This window comes from Gorilla gorilla, chromosome 11, assembly GCF_029281585.2.
Source record: "Gorilla gorilla gorilla isolate KB3781 chromosome 11, NHGRI_mGorGor1-v2.1_pri, whole genome shotgun sequence".
Classification (NCBI taxonomy): domain Eukaryota; kingdom Metazoa; phylum Chordata; class Mammalia; order Primates; family Hominidae; genus Gorilla; species Gorilla gorilla.
This window is the reverse complement of record NC_073235.2, coordinates 122,713,482-122,730,419: the sequence shown is the minus strand read 5'-3', so window position 1 is coordinate 122,730,419 and position 16,938 is coordinate 122,713,482. Positions and strand designations below refer to the sequence as shown.

The 16,938-nt window shown below is 42.1% G+C and overlaps 1 long non-coding RNA gene across 1 annotated transcript in view; it reads right to left on the bottom strand.

Annotated features, from left to right (window-relative positions):
- The window catches only part of LOC129532166 (uncharacterized), a 266,092-nt gene that overhangs the window by 173,311 nt on the left and 75,843 nt on the right, over window positions 1-16,938 (bottom strand). The window contains exon 3 of the long non-coding RNA XR_008677807.2: window positions 15,795-15,951. This is a non-coding gene — a long non-coding RNA (uncharacterized lncRNA). The remainder of the gene's footprint in view (window positions 1-15,794; window positions 15,952-16,938) is intronic.

Genomic DNA, 16,938 nt, shown 5'->3' with positions numbered 1-16,938 from the left:
ATAGCACAGATGATGAGCCCAGGTTCTCCGGCAGTGGTAACACAGAGACAGGCTCAGGCCACTGGGAACCAGTAACCCTCCTGCAACATACAACACCAAACACTGTCACAGCCCAGCTCCGCACTGCCCAGGACATTCTAGAGCAGCCCAGAACAGAAGCCAAGTGAAGGCTGGGCACACTATAGGTTTCAGGATTGATTCTCCCCAGCCTCTGCCTAAAGAAATATATTCTGGATTTCAGGAGATTCCGCTAAATGATCCTGATTATGTTGCTCCTGAAGTGGGAAGCTATAACAGTAGACCCTCCTGAGTCAAAGAAGCATCACCTTTGCAATCAAGGACAGAAAATCTTCTGTGTATTAAAAATTGCTTTTTCAAGTCACTCCTCCAGATATATCTGAGGGTTGATATGTGTTTGGGAGGCCTCAAGGGTTTTTGTTGCAATGGAGCCATAGCAGGAGGTCACCACATATTGACCCCAGATGATTCCAGTTGTTGACTAATGAGGCTCAACTGGCTGCCCCACTTCCACCCCACCCCCTTTCAAGCCCCATTCTCCTCAACGAGCTGCTGGCAAAGAAAGCAGGAGCTGAATTGAATAACATTGCTGTTGAGAGGCTTTTTTCTTCCAAAACCAAGAAAACCATGACAATCTTTTATTTATATATCCAATGCTTCGATTTAAAAGCAATAAGTGCAGTGGTGCTGCCATTTCCCTAGCCACCCTCTCTCATAATGGCATCATTGCCAAGCATCATGCTCAGCTCATCAGCAAGTCCAAGGAGGGCAGGAATAAGCCCAGGGAAGTTGCTGTCTTACAGGCTGGCTACTCAAAATGAGAGGTGCTCAAGCTTGATGTTCTGCCATTGAGAGAGTGGACGCCTGGTCAGTCTCTCCAAGTATCTGTTAAATCAATCATGCTGTTAAACACATTAACACCACACACATACATATTTTTAACTCCAGTACTGTGAAGTCTGAAACAAAACACAAATAAGGTAAGGAAACTTCAAGCCAATTTTTTACTCAAACTGCAACAAGGCCTGCACTCAACTGTTCATCCGTTCTACTCCATTGATATTTCTCCCCTCATTCTCTTAGCCTCAGTCCTAATTAATTACAAGGTAGGAGGAAGATAGAAAAATGCATTACAGCAGTGGTCAAGGCTAAAATTTTGGTTTGTATAACTTTGGATAACACTCAAGCTTAACCTTTTCCTGCTGAACGTTACTTGTTTTTTTCTTCCTTTTCAGGCCATCTGGTACCCATCAATTCTAACTCTAAATTCACTTTCTTATGTTCTGTACAGGGTGGGATCTAATCACTACTTTAAAATAGAATTTAGGATATGTTGATTTGACTTCCTCTCAGCCACAAAGCTTGGAGAGAAACAATATTTCTCATACAGAAATGCTGACGTCTTAAAGTGGTAGGATCATTACAGTCTTCTGTGAAAATAAATCAGATTACGTGCTACCTGTGGGGTTATGTAGGAATCCTTAAATTATGAAAGACCAATTTGCTTAACCATTGTCCACTAACCTTTAAGTCACCTTGGAGGAGAATTGCAAAGAATGATATGCTCACTTTCCGTCCTGGCTCGGTGGGGTAGCATGGTACACTGGGTAGATTGGGGCTTTGGAGAATCACAGATCTGGATTTATTTCCCACCTCTACCATTTACTATGTGCTGTTAGTCAAGTCTCGGAGCCTCAATTTCTTTACTCATAAAATGGGAGTAATAATAACTTGTAGGGTTTTTGTGAGGGGTAAAAAGATGTAATTAGATAGATATAGATATATAAAAGCACAAAATAGAAGAAAATCAATAAATGATACTATTATTATTATTATTATCAAAGGCAAAATAAAAACAAAGTAAAAGCACACTCATCTAAGAATGTAATGATATTTAGGATTTATCCAAGAGCTTGGTAGTGATATAAACAACTTCCATAAGGAAACCTCATATTAAACTGATCTATTTGCTCACCTTTCCAGAGCACAGAGCTGCCTCTCACATCTTCCCAATACAGATCTCAGAGAGAAAGAAAGAAATCAACTTATCCACAGATTCCTGTATCATCCTTAGGAAATGGGCAACAAATGTGCAGCCCCCATGAGCATGACTGTCTAAAGATCTACAAGTCAAATATTCACAGACATAGCCCTGCTGGTCATTACTAGTAGGACTTAAATTTGCCCAGTTTCCTCTTTAGTAACACCCTGTTGCAACTCATCTGCCTCTTCCACTCCTTCTGGTGTGGTATCTCCATCTGACTCGCCCAGCCTTGGCCATGGATCCCAGACTGGTGCTCAGTTTGATCCTCTCCATAGCACTCCCCACTCCATAGTCTAACCCTGCCAGCAGACTTTACGTCAGTCAACAACTGGTTAGGAATAGGACTCTGTGTCTTATAATACAAGCATGCTCATCTAAAATTTTCCACAGGACCCTGCTGAGCAACTGCTAGAGTTTATCTGCAGTTATCCTTGCAGTATCAAAATCTGAGATTCTCCTGAAACTTATAGGGCCACTAAATCCTTCGGGGACCCCAAGAATCTGCTCTATGAATGGCCACCTCCTCTAACAGCCCATGGCTGGATCAGACTGTCCCATCTGTCTTCTTGAGATGTTTCATCAACAGAGCCTGATGACAGCATGTGACAAGACTAGCTCACCAACAACAGTCCTGGAAGATTTATCTTACAAAAAGAAACAAAACAGGGCTAAGTGGGAAAACATCCCTGCCTAGAAAGACATATGCAAGGTTGAGGGATGGAGTGGCTGGGCTTGGAAATGAGAAGGAGATGCTTCAAACTTCCATTAATATCGTCTCCAATGAGGCAGACGTAGCAAAGAGCAGACAGAAATCAAGGTAGAGGACAAGGAGTATAGGTGAAGATGTGACCCTTCTTGAGTAGAAGCAGACTACCTATGCTGCAGAGGTATCACAGACCCAAATCAAGGGGCAGGAACACCTACAAAAGCTGGGTGTTGCCACACCCCTCTGATGCCTGCCCCACTTACCAACTCTAGGACTATAGCAGCTGCATCAGACAGATGGGTACTTTCCCTCTTGGATGCTATTGCATTCAGGATTCTTCTACCAAACTGCTTCCCAGGAGTATAACAAGAATCCTCCACCTGAACAATAGTAAGCAATACAGCTGATGATTCTTATGGAGCAGCTTTTATAGAAAGCACATTTAAGTGTGTGTAAAACAAGTAAATAATACCTATTTTCAGTGGTAGCTTATTAATTTAGCCGTTTTCTTGGGATTTGTTTAGAATTCTTTCCAAATCATCCAGAATTATAATTACTTCAGAGTCAAAACCTCCTTGGGATTGCTTTGGACCTTAAGCCAACTTAGAATCAAAAACCTATATTGCTTTTCCCAACTGCCAGCTGTGGTTGTTTCAGTCTAGGAAATTGTGATTTTCCTCTTTTACAGCTTAATTCTGAAATAACTTATCACAACTTTCAGCCACAGAGTTCTACTTTCCTTCTGTATACTTTAAATAAAAAGGAAACAAAAAAAGTTATGCCAGAATTCTCTACAAAGCTTTGTTGGGATTTTTCTGTCTAAAGGGTGTTTTCCAGTTTGTGTGATTTTTTTTTTTTTTTGAAGGAATGGAAGACCACTTTCCCATGTCATCTCGCTTTTACCATTGCTCCATCATCACCCATTTTGGTTTTTTTTTTTTCTGTCTGGGCTCTTATTTAAGGCATTTTGTATACGATAGTACTCTCAGCAAGGGTTAGCAATTTTCAACTTTTTAAGGTGCACAGTAAGGAGTCTGTTCTGAAAGATAAGAAGTGGATACATTGAGTTGCCTACCCCACCAATTTCTCCCTCTCTTTCCATCCTTTCAGAACTCAAATTTGTTCAAGTGTCTACATGACTCAGAGAAAGGCAACTTCACCCAAAGCTCCAGGGGGTAGATCCTGATTTGTTCTTATGCAAGCATGGTAATCATATTCTCCTTTGCCAAATGTTGGTCTATAAATGAGCATATGTCCCAAAATTCTGACCAATGAGACATGAAAGGAAATCTACTTTGAGCTTCAAGGAAAAGCTTCTCACTTCTAAAAAGGAAACACTGGAAGAGGTGTGCCCTCTTCTTCTTTGGAAGAACTTCTACATCCCATTTTCATACCTAGAACTACTAGACTAATAGTATGAGGATGAAATCAACATACAGAAGAGAACAGGGCCACAAAAAGAGAAGTGAAGCCTAGGCCCTGATGAACTGAACCTGTAGCCCATACCCAATCTCTAGGGTCTTCTTAGGTGAGATAATACATTTTTCTATGGTTAGTCCAGACCGAATGGAGATTTTTCTCTTACTTGCAGCCAAAAACGCCCTAATAGCTACAAGGCCCTATAGCAAATAGAAAAGTTTAGCAAAGGCTTTAGAACACAGATTTAACTTGGTTGCATATCTCTCTCCTTGTCCTAACACACAGTCTGATTGCTGTCAGAAGTGTCTGTAATGTGATGAGAAGATGTATGTGTAGAAGTGCTTAGTTTGCACTAAACTCTTAACGTTGCAATTATATTAAATGTTTGACGGCTTTAGTGAACTATTCTGTGAAACTGGTATGTTGTAGAATTGGAATGAATCTTTTTTTAAGGCAAAATCGGTGGAGTTTGAAGTCCCAATGGCTGAAAAAGTCCTAAGAGATAAACCTGGAAGCAACAGTAATGATTTCCAAGGGAAGTAGACCATGGAACAGAAGTATCTCTTGTTCAGGACTAGAAGGTTAGTGATGAATAACTACATAAAATCATAAAATGTGGAGAGAAAAAGAATGTTATTTTGTGAGGATATAGGACTCATGGAAAAATACACGGTGGAACCAGGAATTGGGTTCAGTGACAGCCATGTTTCCTAGGGCTTTATATATTCCTGTTTGTGACTCACATTTGGCCCTTTTTCAGGGCTGGAATTTTTCCTTAGGATTTTTTTTTTTTTTTTTCGAGATGGAGTCTTGCTCTGTCGCCCAGGCTGGAGTGCAGTGGTGCGATCTCTGCTCACCGCAAGCTCTGCCTCCCAGGTTCACTCCATTCTCCTGTCTCAGCCTCCCAAGTAGCTGGGACTACAGGCACCCACCACCACACCCGGCTAATTTTTTGTATTTTTAATAGAGACGGGGTTTCATTGTGTTAGCCAGGATGTTCTCGATCTCCTGACCTCGTGATCCACCCACCTCAGCCTACCAAAGTGCTGGGATTACAGGCATGAGCCACTGCGCCCGGCCAGGATTTTAAAATTAGGAGTAGGATCTGAATTTTACTAGAAATTTACCTGAATCCTCTTAAGCTCTGGCACCACTTTCGCATGTGCTTCTAATAATAATAATTAACATTTATGTAGAATTTATGCTTTTCAAAACACTTTCACTTTTATTATCTCTCTTGATCATCCCCATATCCCTATGAGATAAAATTGTTACCTTCATTTAATCAATGAGTAAACTGGAGGAAGATAAATTAAATAAGTTGCCCAAGATCATACAGCTAGCAAATGGAAGAGATGAGTACCAATGTCTTCCAACTTCAAGCTCAAAGTTTCCACTTCACTCTGGCCCTTCCTGCTTCCTCATTCCTGTAGGCTGTAACAAATTTGAAGTTATGCTACTGATCAGCAGCAGTTGGTTTGAAAATAAGAAATCTTTGTATTCAAATGTAAACATGAATATTTGAAAATTGCTAATGTGGGCCAAATGTTGGACTCAAAATGATTGCCAACCTCTTTTGTGCACACAAGCTCCCTTAAACCATTTGTTTTCATGTAACATTTAGCTTAAGATGTAATACACAATACACATATAGTGTTTCCCATGTACAATGTTTTCCAGCTTCTAATTCACTTTAGGCCATCAAAAGAGAACATAAAATAACTCCAGAGCTTTAGACTTTTGCAATTACATTGTGGAGAGGGAAAGGAAAGAGTGGGAAGAGTTTTTACAACTGAGAAAATCCAGATTTCTTATTAGTCATGGTCTAAAAATGACAACCCCCTGCCTATTCAGCAGCCTTCCCCCACTCTACCTTCCAGCCCACAGGCTGCAGCTGGCAGAGCCTACTGCAGATCTCATTTTTCTGCCTGGCAATTCAGCTATAGACCTGAGCAGGGAACCCATTTTTGCACAAGCTGGACCAGTCCCCGTGGCCTTAGGGACACAGTACCACCCAGGAAGGTGGGAATGAAGCATGCTAGAGTATCCAGCTACAGTTCCAGCCCCCAGCCATGGCACCTGGCCACCCACGGCCCAGCAAGAAATGGAGCCAATACCAAGATCTCACCACATATGCAAGCCCCCTTCCCCTACCAAGAGCACGCGGGTAAGCTAAACAAGGTCACCCTGAATACTGCCCTGCACTTCCCGTCCCCCGGAGGCTTTGTTTATTCAAGTTGATGGCAGTCAGGAGAGGCTGGTGAATGAGGTGATGAAGGTTACCTTCCCATCATTGCTGGCAGAAAACAGGGCAGCCACAACTTCTAGTTCAAAAGGAAAGGAATGTGTGATTTCTGAGAGGCTGGAAGGGGTCCCTTGCTCCCAAATGTATTTCTCGAACAAAACCTCCAATACAGGCAGCCCAGGATGTCTTTGAAAGAGTTACCTCCTTCCTCTGTTTCCCTCTTTTACTCTGAATTCCTCATCACATGGCCCCTGTTACAAAATGTACTTCCCTTTACAAGAACACAAGTCCAAGTCCTCTCCACAACCCCCAACTCTACCTCCCCTGTTCACAAAACCCACACATTTTCCCCGAGGCACAGAATAACAATCATTTATGAATTTAAACCCCCAACAGAGGCCTGGGCTCCAGATGCAAACAGCTCAGAGCAACATAGTTCAAACTTGTTTATACCCTTTTCCCAGGAGGACAGATACTTTCCATCCAATCAAGGTTCTAGGCCTTGGCTTCAAGGACAAGCACCAAAGAATTGGTTTATGTTTCCACTTCTATTGTGTCTTAAACTGGGGTTCTTGGAAATAGGCCCTGAGATGGAAAGTTGTCTTCTGAAGGTTTACTGGGGAGTGCTGTCAGGATGTAGGGAAGTGAGGAAGGCAGGATCATGCAGAGGAAAAAACTGACCCACAATGTGGTTGCAACACAGATTTCAGACTATGCAGTGGGAGACTCTGATGCTGGGGTGGCCCCTGAGAGTTGTCCCAAATTGAGATAAGAGGCCAGGCCTTTTATACCCACATTAGCCAGCTATTGGCCATCAGCTGTCTTGTAGGAAGGGGTGCACACCTTGGATGAGGCAGCTCTCTGGAACTGCAAAGCAATTTCCATTGAGGGACAGAGCCGTGAGCCATTATCAGCAAATATTCCCAGGAGCTAGGAATGGATCCATCTATTCTAAAGAGGGATCTGAATGGAGCAGAACAGTATCAGTTGCAGCCTACCCCTTACAAATTCAGATCCACTCGCTTTTTATAGCAAACCTGCCCCCATCATAGGAACAGTTTTCCCAATATTCTGGTTGATCTTGTTTTCAGAAAAAAAAAAAAATTATAAGACAAAGACTTACAAAAGAAAATTCTTGCTGTTACAGTTGGTCTCAAGGCTGCAACCGATACTTATCATTCTCTTCCACCACATTTATTCTAGATTCCTTTCACTCTTGGCTGGAACTTCTGTTAGTCCAAATGGTGTATCTGGTGGGATGACCCAGACCTTTCTTTCTGGGGGTTCCTAGCTCCTGATTCTCATGTCATTCTCAGGCAGTAGTGGCTTCACTTTTGTTATTATTTTTTTAATTAAGGCAAGTAAGTTATCCCAGCAAATCACATAGGAGTCAAATATTTTCTTCCTCACCCTCTGTTTATAGCAATAACCTTCCCTTTTCCTAAAAATGAGGATCAATTACTCGTAACAGAATGGAATTTCTTTCCTTGGCTGCTGGTCTGTTGGCACAAGGAGCCCAAAGTGACTAGGGAGCAGCCACAGTTTAAAGGTCAAAGGGCCACAGCCAGTGGCAGAAGCATCCTTCCTCTGAGAACCAGGACTTCCAGACCCACAGAGCCTACAGTGGTGGGAAAGGAAAGGAGCAATTCCCCAAGTGAGTCATCAAGGGTGATGGTGAGGGACCATTACTACTTCTCCCATGGTTTCCAGACCTATGCATTCTACCTATTGAAAAACACCATACAATGGCCATTGGGTGTCCCACTTCCATCTTAAAAATGGAATGCTGATGGACTGCCCTTGCCTTATGACTTGGGGGGTTAGACACCAACTGCTCATAATGGACAAATCATTTGACATCCCACCGTCAGATATGCAATCTCTACCAAGGTCCAGCAGTGTGCCAGGCATTGCTTGCTGAGTGGTGTATACAGTACTTCTCTGCTGATGATGAAATGGCCTAGCTTCAAAGTCCTAGGAATCCATATTGATATTTTCCTATTGGTGATTCCCATAAATACCACGCAGTTGTTGTCTTTTTTTTCTTTTATGACCACCAGTAGATCTAGTTCCATAGACGTGGCCAGGCCATGCAGCCCAAGCAACAGAGCTGCTTCCTTCATAGCCTAGGCCTACTGCAGAGCTCTTTCTTTCTCTGGGCCCCACTTCAACCAGACAGACTTCTATGACCTCATGTCAATGGGTAAGAATGGTACAAAATATGCTGCCCTCAGAATGTGAAGCACTGTGCTTCTTTTTTTGAGTGAGAAATGCAAGTTGCAATAAATTTTCCTTTACTTGAAGAATATGTCCCAGCATGGCACACACCATTGAACCCTAAAAGCTTCATTAATGAGACAGGCCCCTGAATCTTCACAGAGTTTATTTCCCATACTCTGGAGGACATACAACTTATCAAGATCTCCAATGTGCCTGCCACTTTCTGTTCATCTAATCTGATTAACATAACATGATCAATATAGTAGACTATTGTGATATTCTAAGGAATATTTAGATGGTTCCTGTCCCTTCAGATTATACAGGACAAGGGAGAAAAGTTAACATAGCCCTGGAACAAAATTATAAATGACTATTCTTATGTGTTATACTAAATATAAACTGTATTTTCTAATAAAAATGGAAGAAGACACATTTGTCAATTTGTCAGATTAATGACCACATACCTAGCCCAAGGCTGTGTTAATCTGCTCCAGGGGAAAAAAAAAAAAAAAAAAAAAACCCTTACCTCCAGCTTGGGACTTCAATTGTGGAAGCTACTTGGTCAAGTTTAGAGTAGCCACTATCATCTGCCATGATCCAGCTGGTTTCGGGGAGCTATACTGGAGAATAAAATAGGGAGATGACCAGTCCTGCCTTCTTTAGTTCTTTGATGTCAGAGATGCAGTGTTGTTTCTGATTCATTTTTAGCTCAGAGAGGGAGGAGGCACTAGCAGAGACTTCCACTTGGCTTCTTCCACTAAGATAGCTCTTACCCTTCAGGTCAAGGGGATTTTGCCAACTCCCAAGTAAGTCCATTCCAGTTTCATATTCAGGGACTAGGAAAATGACCAGCAAGTAGGTCTAGATCCAGAGGAACCACCGTAATCTAGGTCTGCCCCAGGATTTCTTTACTACCTGGCCCTGATAACCTTCACTTTAAAAGTGGGGCTAGGCTGGCACTTGGGGTTCCTGATATTACTATCAGTCCAGACTCTCTAACAATCATCAAAATAGCTTATTTCTCTTTCCCCAATGCATAATTATCAGAGTAAATGGGTCCTTCGTGAAAAAAATCTAGGGAATTACTACTGACTACACTTGCCACACTAGAGTCCTTCTTCATAGGGCCCAGCCCAGATTCCATCAATGGGTATGGAACTGAGAAATAGTTCAGGCCTAGAAACTTGACAAGATATCACAAGTTTTTATTGAGGTGACAACCATGAGCCTCTTAATTCTTGATTTCTTTTGATTTGTATAAACTAAGCAATATCCTTGTTGGCTGTCCTTCCAACTTCCTTCTAGGAATACCATGTTCCATGATCTGCTAACAAGCCCCTTATCTTTCTATAGGCTGGCCTCATGGCTGTTCTTCTGGCTTTGACTGCTCGTTGTAATCATTCACCCCACTCCTTGATGCAGCCACCTGCCTCTCTCCCTTCAGTAGCCTAGCATCCCTATAATCAGGGAGTCCTGTTCTATTATGACATCTCCTGCCATCATTCCTGGCCTACAGGAGCCAATCCCTATTGATATTCTTATCAATGATGGTGTCCCTCTAGGATTCCCTGTATAACTCAGTCAAACAATGGGTTTTCTGGTCTTAACGCAGTGTATCTACTCTAGCATGCCCACTTTTTTGAGTCTTTTTATTCCTCCCTCTGTCATTTGTCATATCCTCTACTTCACTTAGTGTAGGTGGACCTTCACTTTCTCCAAGTTTCTAGGAGCCATTTTAGAAGCAAATTGGAATCCTTGTACCATCTCTTGGAATCCTTGCTAGTGTATTAAATTATATATTATAGAATTCCATATTGGTAAACTATCCCCATCCAAATTTATGCCCCACTTATTCTTTATGCTCCAGTCCCATGCATAGTCTCCCAGTTCCTGCTGGTACATGTTGGCCAGGACCTGTGGCTACTTTACTGTATGGTCCCGCTCCTCCCTCAGCAGGTCCAGCTCCTCCCAAGCCTGGTTATATCATAACTCAACCCTCATTATTTGTTGAATGGAAAAAAAAAAAGAAAATAAAAGAAAAAGAGGGGACATGGAGAGGTAGATGCTGAGAGAGCAAGGCATTATCTTATAAGTCATCTGCTTCACTTGAGCCCTCCTCATGAACCTCAAGCAAACAAAGGGGAACCACTACTTTCTAACAAGGGGGATGTGCCACTTCTGCAGGCCCAGCAAGTTTGGAAGAACCTGAGAGTTCAAAATTCTAAAGTGCATCCACTCACATATTCCCAACACACAAGGCAGCTCCTTCTCCTTCTCTGTAAGGTCCTCAACTTTAGCATAGGAGACCTGCCAAGGCTTAAGAATTCAACCCTCTCTGAAGCTCCACTACTCTGAAGAATAAGTTCTCTACTCTGTCTTCCCTCTAACTGTAGATTAGGGTTTTCTTAAATGCTGCCAAGGAGACCTCTGGCTTTCACATTTTGAAATGGTTGATTAACCACCCTGAGCCTGCTATTGCTGCTCTTCAAGGAATTAATGGCACTCAGCAACAGTCACCCAATGCCACAGTCCTTAAAGTTACCACTTTCCTCACACCCCTCAATAGCCAATAATATTGCACCAGCCCCCCTTCCACTAGTATACCATTTCAGCTCACTGTTAGTGAAAGTTTTAACAATTGCAATGCCTCAGTCTGCTAGGGACTATCCCACCAGGGCTAGATATTGCCAGCCATCACTGGCTATAAATGGTGAATAAATGGTGCCTCATATCCAAAATTCCATTTTGGAGTCAGCATTCTAGGGCCACACCTAGGACTAACTATACTAGATTGAGTTGCCCGGAAATAATCTCTAATATGGAGAATTGCATGCTGAATGTTTATTGGGTTGTGGATATTTTATAAGAGATAAGCCTATAAAGAATAAAAAGAGAATGTGAGATTGGGAAGAGACCTCACAATGCTTTGGGGAGCTAGAATGGTCCTTGAAAGTCACCCCAAATTGAGTCAAGAATCCCAGACTTTTGGATCTCCACATCAAGAAGTCATTGATCATGGGCTCCTCTCAGGAGAGGGGTGATGGACATAACTTTGGGTAGTTGCCTTCTGTAGGGGAAGGGGGAATTCCCAGTAATAGGTACAGCTGTGAACAGTCATATTGCCAGGATTAGGATGGGTACATCAACCCTGGAGTAGAGATCTGCACACAGCACTATCAACCCTGGAGTAGAGATCTGCACACAGCACTACAGTATCCACAACACATGGATACCGCATATATCCAGGAGGAGTAAAAACATAGGAGTCAAATATTTTCTTCCTCACCCTCTGTTTGTAGCAATAGCCTTCCCTCTTCCTAACAGTGAGGATCAATTATTCATCTAGGTCTCTTTTAGAAATGTATCTCCTGGCTCTCTCCTCTTTGCTCAACACCCCTCAGCCATATTAGCCTCGTGTCAACACTCTTGTTGATGCTCTACCTGGAATTCCTCCTTCCGTGGGTCCTCATATGTCTGGCCCTTCCTCATCTGTCAGGCCTCAGCCTAAGTGTCATCCTCTCAGAGGCCTTTCTTGACCCCACTACACAAAGTGGGTTTGCTCTCACACCCACCATTGTTCTTTATTATAACACTTTGTATAGTTCCTACTTTGAACTTATCGTAATCTGAAATCTTTGGTATATTGTTTGCTTATGTATTTATTGTCTGTGTCTCCCTCCAGAATATAAGCTCCATCAGGCTAGGGACCACATCTGGCCATTCATCATGGTATCCCTAGTTCCTGGAACCTAATAGATGGGAGCTCCATACGAATCTGTTGAGTGAATGAATTGAGGAAGAGAAGTCACAAGTTTAATAGATGAAGAAAAATTAGTCATTGACACGAGCAACAGGGCTATAGAAAGCAACTGCCAGGTTGTTGAAGCTTCTCTGGGTATATGCGGAACTGTCTAAAGGGACAATGGCATGATAGGTGAAGTTTGATACTAGCACCTCTGCTTCTCATCCCTACTTGTCATTGATACCCCTATGTGGCCAGATATCCCAGAAAAGCCTAAGCTAGGAGCCCAATCTACTTTTGTCTATGCCAGCGGAGGCCATGAGCCAGAAAAACATTGGTCCTAATGTTACTGGGATCTTGTTTGTACTCACTAGCTGGTGAGGTCTGGGTAAATCCAGAGTGCTTTAGGACAAATTTGAGCCAATATTTTTCCCAAGGGTAGTTTTCATAATTAGACATTGGGCTGAAAATTAACAAAAGGGGTATCTCCCTCATTAAAGCAAAACCTAGGAAGATATATATTTGGGAAGATATAGAAGTCATCTTTAGATCACAGGACAGTTTGCAGGGCCCATTGGCTCAGTTCTTTATCAGAATTAGATCAAAACCAGAAGACAAACCTTAAGAGGCCTGCTAGTCACCATCAGCCATTAACTAGCCATCTGACCTTCTTAGTAAGTCACTTAAGCTCTCCAGGGTACAGTCTCTTTGTGTGTAAAGTGGCAGTTAACATGGATGTGGTGAAAAGAGTTTTGGATTGGCACTGAGCATGATCCTGGCCCTACCAAATTCCTGTGTGATCTTGCACAGGTACCTCATCATTCTCAGCCTCAATTTCCAATCTGTGAATACAAGGCTGGATATGATATCCTCTCAGATTCTTCCTTGTTCAGACGGTCATTATTCCTTTTATGTATGTCCTCAACCCTAAAGCAGGTGAGCCCAAGACTTCCAAAAATGGAGTTAATTTTTATGCCAACAACTTTCTTATGGAAAGTTTTAGGTGAAAGAGAACCAGCTTGTAAAACAGACGACTGAGCATTTCTCAAAATAAACATTTGCCAAAGCTAAGTTAGACAGGGAATTGCCTGGAGTTATGAGCTTCAAATACAACATTAAAAGTCTTAATGGACTTGGAGATTCATTTGGAGATTCAGTATTTATTATTATCCCCCACTGATTCTATTTTCCACTCCAGATTCAATGCAAATGCTATTTTTACCAGCATATTTATTACATTCATTGAATGGCACGAAGGCATCTTGTCGAATTACACAGAAATATCCTGAAGTTGCTTTTAGAAATTGCTATTTTTATTCTGTAGGGTTAATTGAACCTGCTGCTATATATCTAATTTATGCAAAACACAAAGACAGCAAGTTGCTAAACAATAGTGTATTTGGTGCATAATATTAGGAATCAGTCCCTCTAATGTTATGAAATATAGGCTAACAAAATGATCTTTCTCCCCTAAATGGAATAGCTGAACTTTATTTATAGTTGTATATTATATCTATATAGATCTATGTGAGGTGATAAATATGGTGAGATGCAGCAATTTTCTCTACTACCATTGACAGATAAAGTTACTAAAGTCAATATTTTGGTAATTTAAGCATTGATAATAAGCTCTTGAATATATTAATGATGATCCATTTCACTACACATCATTATCTGGATCAATTTGTCTGTCCCCTCTTTGTATAGATTTAACTGGCTCAACTTCCATTCACAGATGTAAAGTATCATCAGTACACATTACTTTTTAGTACACCTCCCCTCAAATATTGATTTTTAATTTTTTTCTCAAATAGAATGTGTGCTCTCATTTTTTGCTACCAGGATACACACACATACGCACTCACACATCGGGGTGAAAGCCATCACGTTCTATATAATCTCCCTAAAATGTAGGTGCTCTTATGCATGACCATCGGTAATTTTTTAAAGTTATTTCTGTTTCAAGAAACAGAAGCTGATTCTGGCCTGTTTAAGAAAAGGTGGGAAAGACGTTTATTGGAAGGATCTCAGGTTATTAGCCAGAATCAAAGGAGAATTGAATAAGCAGGACTCAGAAAGCACAGGCCCCTCAGAGGGCTCTCCTGGCCTCCAGCAGGAGATAAGTAACTCAGAAATGCTCAGTATTTACTGTGTAACGGGCACTGCTGTACACACTTTAAAGATGTTTTCTCATTTAGTCCTTGAATCAATGTCACGAGGTAGGTATCACTATCTCCATTTGACAGATGAGAAAACTGAGGAAAGGGAAATCAGTAACTTGCTTCCAAGTTACAGAGCTGATGAGTGTTGGGAGTCAAGACTCCAAGCGACCTTCTTTTTAGAGCACAGACTCCATGCTGCCTTCTTTTCAGAGCACAACTACAAAGTGATGGCTGCATCTGCTGCCATTCTCCAGGTGTCACCGCTTCAGATTTCAGATTCGTGGGCAGGAGTGGGCAGGAGACCCTCCCCTCAACAGGGAGGCAGGGCCATACCGTACAACCATGGCCTATGGGATCAATCCCCCTGTGTCACAAGCTTTGCATAAATTACATATATAGCAGCTGGTTCAATCAACTCTACAGAATAAAAGCAGCAATATCTAAAAGCAAGCTCAGGATATTTCTGTGTAATTCTACAAGATGCCTTCATGCCATTCAATGAATGTAATCAATATGCTGGTAAAAATCCCCCTGTGTCTCTTCCCAGAGAAAGAGAAGTCCTTGCAAGCCAGGCAGCCCAAACAAATGGCATCTATTGCATCATCTCAGTGGGAAAACACTGAGCCTGGCCTCCAAACACCTGGGTTCTAGTCCATGCCCTGGAGCAAATACTGTAACTTTGGCAAAGCTTAATCAATCAGGGTGTCAGTTACTCCATTTGTAAAGTTAGGCAACTGGACTAAACTTACCCTATTATTTCCACCTCTAAGATTCCATTATATTTAACAAAAACATGAGCTTTATATTCTTAGGAGGCATCTCCTTAAGCTGCCATGCACTTGAAAACTCTAAGCTACACAGTTTCCTCACCTCCAAAGCAAATCTCCAAAGTCTTTAAGAAATTGGTCACAAGAGGCTGGGCGCGGTGGCTCATGCCTGTAATCCCAGTACTTTGGGAGGCTGAGGCAGGTGGATCACCTGAGGTCAGGAGTTCGAAACCAGCTTGACCAATATGGTGAAACCCCATCTCTACTAAAAATACAAAAATTAGCGAGACGCAGTGGCGGGTGCCTGTAATCCCAGCTACTCAGGAGGCTGAGACAGAAGAACCACTTGAACCTGGGAGGCGGAGGTTGCAGTGAGCCAAGATCACACCACTGCACTCCAGCCTGGGCCAGAGAGCGAGACTCTGTCTGAAGAAAAACAAAAAAAAGAAATTGGTCACAAGAGCCTCTTACCTTTGGTGAAACTCCTATGCCTTCTTCATTTAGACAACATCAAGGCCAGAAGTGCTGCGTGTAGTCTGTAGCAACAGGAAGTCATCCTAGAACGCCATTCCCAGTATGCCATCCAGCCCTCCTTCCACAGGCAGAGATGTCCTAGCAGGATTCTGGCCTGAATATCAATAAAATACAGATTTTATTACCTCTTGTCTGTATCTAGTGGCCCCACGAAACCACTGAAATCAGTCTCTCTTTGACCATTTTTCTATATCTTATCATAAAGGGAATGGTCAAAGGTCAAGGGGTCAGAGACTTAAAGGCAGCTGGCAGGGAAGTTTAGTAGGGCTGTGCAGCTGAGCTGTTAAAGGATTTGGATTTAAGGCTTGAACACCTGAATGCAAGTGTTTGCCCTAATTCCCAATCTTTCTAATTCCACATAACCAATTAAATTACCAAATATAATGCCATTCTAATTATGCAACAATTCATCATTTCCAAATACAAGATTTTTATTCTGACCTATACATTTTTAAGAATTGTGGTATTCATAGGCAGAACAGTGGCTACCAAAAATATCAGGTCCTAATGCCTGAAAACTGTATATGTTGCCTTACATGGCAAAGACTTCACAGGTGTGATTAAGTCAATGATCATGAGATCCGTGTGGTTTTCCAAATTGTCCAAGTGAGACCTAAGTGCCATCACAAGTGTCTTCAGAAAAGGGAGGCAGACAGAGATTTGGCACACATGGAGAAGGCAATGTGAAGAAGGAGGAGAGAGAGAGATTTGAAGATGCTTGCCTTAAAGATTGGAATGATGTAACCACAAGCCAAGGAAGGCTGGCAGCCACCAAAAACTGAAGAAGCAAGGAATGTCTTCTTCTCTAGAGCTTCTGAAGAGAGCACAGCTCTGCCAGCATCTTGGTTTCAGTCCAGCCACAGTGATTTTGAACTTCTGGCCTCCAGAACTTGGAGATAATAAATTTCTGTTGTTTTAAGCCATCAAGGTTTTGGTAATTTGTTATAGCAGACTTCAGAATAAGTCTGACCCTGCCCACTGATGCAGAACTTGGCCGTGAGACCAACTGTCATCTCAAGGCAAATGGAAACTGTGTCTCTGCCCCTTCACTTTGGACTCAGCCCCATCACTTGCTGGCCAA